This window comes from Bubalus kerabau, chromosome 5, assembly GCF_029407905.1.
Source record: "Bubalus kerabau isolate K-KA32 ecotype Philippines breed swamp buffalo chromosome 5, PCC_UOA_SB_1v2, whole genome shotgun sequence".
Taxonomy (NCBI): Eukaryota; Metazoa; Chordata; class Mammalia; order Artiodactyla; family Bovidae; genus Bubalus; species Bubalus kerabau.
The window spans coordinates 77,859,074-77,866,289 of NC_073628.1; positions in this window are offsets into that span (position 1 = coordinate 77,859,074).

The following is a 7,216-nucleotide window of genomic DNA, read 5'->3' on the forward strand; positions in this document are numbered from 1 at the left end:
TTTCCCTTCTTCTTCCTTCTGTTCTTCAGATTGGATAATCTCTCTTAATCTGTCTTTAAGTTTGCAGGCTCTTCCTTCTGCCTGTTCAGATTTATTTTTGAACCAATCCAGTGAATTTTTCATTTTGGTTATTGTACTCTTCAACTCCAGAACTTTTATTCAGCTTTTTTTCCTGAAAAAAAAGTTTTTGTTTCTTTATTGATATTCTCTATTTGGTGACATATCATTGTAACGTGGTAGTCGCTCAGTCGTGTCCGACTCTGTGACCCCATGGGGTGTAGCCTTGCCATGGGATTTTCCAGGTAAGAATACTGGAGGGGTTGTCATTTCCTTCTCCAGGGCATCTTCCTGACCCAGTGATCGAAACCGGGTCTCTTGCATTGCAGGCAGACTCTTTACCATCTAAGCCAACAGGAAAGCCTTTCATTTAGTGATTAAATGTGGCCTCTTTTCATTCTTTAAACATATCTATAATAGCAAATATGAAGTCTCTGTCTACTAAGTCCAATATCTGGGCTCTCTTAGAGAGTTTTATTGATTGCTTGTTTTCCAGTGTATTGGCTACATTTTCCTGTTTCTCTGCATTTCTGGTAACAAAAAACCTGAACATGCTAGATAATATATCATGGTAATTCTGGATTTAGATCCTCCCAAGGGGTGTTGTTGGTTTGTTAAGTGTCTTGCCTGGACTAATACAGTCTGTTCAGCAGTTCAGCAACTGGCTGCTGAAGTTTCTGACCAGGTTTTTAAAGTTTTTAATTGTTTTTATGTTCAAGTCAATTCTTAGCAATCATTTCTGGTTCAGCATAGCTGCATGGTTATCCAATGATTGTTATAAGTTTACCTTAAACATCTTGAGTTAGCAAGGCTTCCATCCATTCCAACCCATACAAGAGATCTGTATGGGTTGGTGCATACTTTCAAAATTCAAATGGTTCATAATTCTCTCTGAGCTTTCACTTTCTGTATGCATAGGTCCTCATGCTCATTTAGCAGCCCTGGGACCCACTTTGGTCTTTCCTGAATTTATATACATCCTTCTACATGCACATAGTCTTCCAGATCTCCAGGAATATGTTGGATCTTTTCAAAGCTCCCATGGCTGTCTCTTTTCTCCAGATATTCCTTTAACATTTTTGACTGGTCTCTGCTTATTTCAACCAGCAGGCTTAGGCAAATGCAATACTGGCTTTCCCAACTGTCTGCCACTAATTGCTTTTTTAAAAAATTAATTAATTTATTTTAATTGGAGGCTAATTACTTTACAATATTGTTATCGCTTTTGTTTTTGACCATACCCTAGGGTATAAGATTTTTATGGGAAGCTTCAGATATGATCAGCCCCCTCCATGGCAGTGAGGTTTTCGGTCTTCATGGTTATTGAACCGTGGACCTGGGAGCTGGGTGGAGTGAGAATAAATGCTACAGACCCCACTCTTCTTAGTGAAAGTCAGTTGCTTTTCCTGAAAAAATGATTTTCAATTTGTTTTATGCCTTTGGTTAATTTCTAAAGTTTTGAAATTGCTGCTTTTGAGAATTTTGCCAGTTATGTCAATGCTTTTTAAGGGAAGATTTGCCAGGGTTCTTTTTCCACCATTTGAGAAACCCCCAACTCTCAGCATCTCTGTTTGGCACCCAAAACTCTGATTAATTATACAGAAAAAAACCTAGCCACAAAATTAAGTATACTACTGGTTGAGGTGATGGCAAAGTAACGGCAAGCAAGTAAAAGTCTATCCAGAAAACTTAAAAACAAATTAATTTGATGAAACATATGCAAGCAAGAGGCTTCCCAGGTGGAACTAGTGGTCAAGAACCCACCTACCAATGTAGGAGATGTAAGAGATGCAGGTTTGATCCCTGGGTAGGGAGGATCCTGTGGAAGAGGGCATAGCATCCCACTCCAGTATTCTTGTCTGGGGAATACCATGGACAGAAGAGCCAGACAGTCTATAGTCCATGGGGTTGCAAAGTCTGACACAACTGAAGCAATTTACCATGCATGCAAGCAAGAAGTTTTGTAGATTTGTCATTAGGAAGTGTCCAATGACTAGCCTCCCTTTAGAATTCCTATACTATTCTTCGCATATTTCAGTCGGTACAGTCACCAAATTGTTTCTCTGCTAAGCTATGAGCTACTCATAATAATAAAAGGTTCTATTTTAATACTACAAGGAGTCTGTTGATGTGTGATCAGAGCCTACAGTAAATATTAGCTTTTCAAGACTCATTTATATATTTATTTATTTATATTTGTCTGTGCTGGGTCTCCATTGTTGTGCTGACTTTTCTCTGGCTGCAGTGAAAGGGGTTCCTCTCTAGTTGTGGTACACAGGTTTCTTTTTGTGATGGTTTGTCTTGTTGCAGAACACAGGCTCTAGGGTGTGTGGGCTTCAGTAGTTCCCAGGCTCTAGAACACAGGCTCAGTAGTTGCTCTGGGGCAGGTGGGATCTTCCCAAATCAGGTATCAAACCCTGTTTCCTGTCTTGACAGGCAGGTTCTTTACCACTGACCCACCAGATATGTTTTAGAGATGGCCCAAGGCTGAGGGCAATGCTAATAGTGCCTAAACAGTGAAACAATCGAATTTCATTTCCAAAAAAATCAGTCTTTTGCATACAGATTTCAAAAATTAATTTGAGTTGTTCTTTTATACACATTTCTGCAATTAATTATCTTTAACCCAATTTGGTATTGACTTCTGAGACATATTTCTTTCAAGCAGCATATTCCCAAAAGAAAAGTGCTAAAATCATCTTGGCTAGTTCTGTTGTTTAATGGCACCTCTGTGACACGTGTTAACTTCTGACTTGTGTTTGCAATAGCTTGAATAAATTACAGTTATTAACCATTTGAGAGCAGCCAATATAAAAAGCTCAGAACACTTGTCAGTTAGGAAGTGATTAACTGCAAAGTATTTGCTATCACATTCTCTTTAGTATCAAATTGTCAGTGTGCTCTTTGTTACCTCCTATAGCTTCCATATCCCCTATGGGGTCACCTCTAGGCTGAGTTACCATTGGGACAATCCCTCTGACTGGAGCCGTCCCTCTGTTCTTCTCATTTCAAGGGTGAGACTGGTTTCCCCTGAATTTTACATGGTACAGCAGATTGCTGCAGGTAGTGAGAATGTATCAAAATCTGAGATAATGGAAAGGAAATAACCACATTGCACAGATCCAGAATGTCTGGAGGGTTCAGGCTCAGATAGGCTGTCTGCTGACACACGCAGCTAACATATCTGTGGTTATGGGGGGTTCGCCGCCCACCTCTGAGATTGCTATAGGCGTTTCCGTGTCTCCTAGTCCAAGCCCTACTCATTTCTGGCTCTAAAAGAGAAAGGAATTTTCCCCTTCAGCCAGACTTCCTTCTGATTCCTCATTCTCTGACCCAGAATTATTCTCTTTTCCCAATATTAAGCAGTCTAGATATTATCTTGTTGAAGGATTCTTCAAGTCTACCCACCAGGGTGTGGCGTTATCCTGTGATCCCGAATAGGACAATAATAAAAAAGTATGGCATCACCACCATTTTTCAAAGCTTGAGTCAGTTGGTCTAAAAGAAAAGCAATTAGTTTATACTAATTATTTTTTCATCCCTTCTCATTAAATATTCATGAAATCTGGAGGTTGGGTCCTACCAACCAGAAGTTTATCACATAAATTTGCTAAGTATTCTAGACAAGATGACTTTCTAGGAACCATGATAAATATAGAGAAAAAGTTAAAGTCCCTTAAATTGTAATTTTTGAATGAGAGAAATACTTTCTGGTAATTAAATTAGGCAAAATCTGATAATTCTATATATTGATATTGCCAAGGGGAAAGAGAAATTCATTACAGTAGGGAAGATTTGGGGATGTAGAGCCAGGTAAGACTTTGTATTAATAGATAAACTCGAATTTGAATTGGATTTTGAGGGATAGGTTGGATTTCAACAGGTGGAATGTGAGAAGCTGGCATTCATCATGGGGGGGAACTCTGCATACACAAAAGCACAGGATGAGAAAGCAGTGCACATGTTCAGGAAATGCTCAATTTCCCAGCTTAGCTACACCTTTGACATTAGGGAGAGAGATAGAAGGAAAGGCTGGAAATGTAGGAAGGGAACAGTCATGGAAGGCTTTGACTATCTACTAGGGATTTTGGATAACTTCTCTACAAAGAGGAGTGAGAAGTAGTGAGTTAGCCCATTAGGTTACCAAAAAGGTAATAGGAATTTGAAGCCCTGGGGAGATTTTTGTCTGTTAGACTGATGTTTTCCGTGTCAATGACAAATTATCTAATAAAATGTCATGTTGGTAAGGCTACTGCAACTGGCAGATGAATTTCCTAGGATGAGTGAACAGAAATACCTGCTGAGCTCCTAGAAAGTGTCATTCACTGAAGTGGATGGTGCCAAGTGTTGAGTTTAAGGGAAGTGAATACAAGATGAGTTTAAGCAGGAATTTTCCCCTGGGAGTTTTCTTAAGCATTGTATTCAAATACAGGAAGTGTGGCAAGTGGCAGGAAGACGGTCACTCTAGAATTCACACATAATTTATATGTTGTATTGAACATGCCAATACAGGCAATGCTAATACACTGAAGCTATCTTCTCTTGAGTTTTATATTTGAATTTCTTTATCCCACCCTACCACTCCCATGGTCCACTGGAGAAGGGAATGGCAAACTACTTCAGTATTCTTGCCTTGAGAAACCCATGAACAGTATGAAAAGGCAAAATGATAGGATACTGAAAGAGGAACTCCCCAGGTCAGTAGGTGCCCAATATGCTACTAGAGATCAGTGGAGAAATAACTCCAGAAAGAATGAAGGGATGGAGCCAAAGCAAAAACGGTACCCAGCTATGGATGTGACTGGTGATAGAAGCAAGGTCCAATGCTGTAAAGAGCAATACTGCATAGGAACCTGGAATGTCAGGTCCATGAATCAAGGCAAATTGGAAGTGGTCAAACAAGAGATGGCAAGAGTGAATGTCGACATTCTAGGAATCAGCAAACTCAAATGGACTGGAATGGGTGAATTTAACTCAGATGACCATTATATATACTATTGCGGGCAGGAATACCTTAGAAGAAATGGAGTAGCCATCATGGTCAACAAAAGAGTCCGAAATGCAGTACTTGGATGCAATCTCAAAAACGACAGAATGATCTCTGTTCGTTTCCAGGGCAAACCATTCAATATCACAATAATTCAAGCCTATGCCCCAACCAGTAACGCTGAAGAAGCTGAAGTTGAACGGTTCTATGAAGACCTACGAGATCTTTTAGAACTAACACCCCAAAAAGATGTCCTTTTCATTATAGGGGACTGGAATGCAAAAGTAGGAAGTCAAGAAACACCTGGAGTAACAGGCAAATTTGGCCTTGGAATACGGAATGAAGCAGGGCAAAGACTAATAGAGTTTTGCCAAGAAAATGCACTGGTCATAACAAACACCCTCTTCCAACAACACAAGAGAAGTCTCTACACATGGACATCACCAGATGGTCAACACCGAAATCAGATTGATTATATTCTTTGCAGCCAAAGATGGAGAAGCTGTATACAGTCAACAAAAACAAGACCAGGAGCTGACTGTGGCTCAGATCATGAACTCCTTATTACCAAATTCAGACTTAAATTGAAGAAAGTAGGGAAAACCACTAGACCACTCAAGTATGACCTACATCAAATCCCTTATGATTATACAGTGGAAGTGAGAAGTAGATTTAAGGGCCTAGATCTGATAGAGAGAGTGCCTGATGAACTATGGACTGAGGTTCATGACATTGTACAGGAGACAGGATCAAGACCATCCCCATGGAAAAGAAATGCAAAAAAGCAAAATGGCTGTCTGGGGAGGCGTTACAAATAGCTGTGAAAAGAAGAGAAGCAAAAAGCAAAGGAGAAAAGGAAAGATATAAGCACCTGAATGCAGAGTTCCAAAGAATAGCAAGGAGAGATAAGAAAGCCTTCTTCAGTGATCAATGCAAAGAAATAGAGGAAAACAACAGAATGGGAAAAACTAGAGATCTCTTCAAGAAAATGAGAGATACCAAGGGAACATTTCATGCAAAATGGGCACAATAATGGACAGAAATGGTATGGACCTAACAGAAGCAGAAGAGATTAAGAAGAGGTGGCAAAAATACACAGAAGAACTGTACAAAAAAGATCTTCACGACCCAGATAATCACGATGGTGTGATCACTCATCTAGAGCCAGACATCCTGGAATGTGAATTCAAGTGGGCCTTAGAAAGCATCACTACGAACAAAGCTAGTGGAGGTGATGGAATTCCAGTTGAGCTACTTCAAATCCTGAAAGATGATGCCGTGAAAGTGCTGCACTCAATATGCCAGCAAATTTGGAAAACTCAGCAGTGGCCACAGGACTGGAAAAGGTCAGTTTTCATTCCAATCCCAATGAAAGGCAATGCCAGAGAATGTTCAAACTACCGCACAATTGCACTCATCTCACATGCTAGTAAAGTAATGCTCAAAATTCTCCAAGCCAGGCTTCAGCAATACCTGAACTGTGAACTTCCTGATGTTCAAGCTGGTTTTAGAAAAGGCAGAGGAACCAGAGATCAAATTGCCAACATCCACTGGATCATGGAAAAAGCAAGAGAGTTCCAGAAAAACATCTATTTCTGCTTTCTTGACTATGCCAAAGCCTTTGACTGTGTGGATCACAATAAACGGTGGAAAATTCTAAAAGAGATGGGAATACCAGACCACCCGACCTGCCTCTTGAGAAACCTATATGCAGGTCAGGAAGCAACAGTTAGAACTGGACATGGAACAACAGACTGGTTCCAAATAGGAAAAAGAGTACGTCAAGGCTGTATATTGTCAGCCTGCTTATTTAATTTATATGCAGAGTACATCATGAGAAACGCTGGACTGGAAGGAACACAAGCTGGAATCAAGTTTGCCAGGAGAAATATCAATAACCTCAGACATGCAGATGACACCACCCTTATGGCAGAAAGTGAAGAGGAACCTAAGAACGTCTTGATGAAAGTGAAAGAGGAGAGTGAAAAAGTTGGCTTAAAGCTCAACATTCAGAAAACGAAGATCATGGCATCTGGTCCCATCACTTCATGGCAAATAGATGGGGAAACAGTGGAAACAGTGTCAGACTTTATTTTTCTGGGCTCCAAAATCACTGCAGATGGTGACTGCAGCCATGAAATTAAAAGACGCTTACTCCTTGGAAGGAAAGTT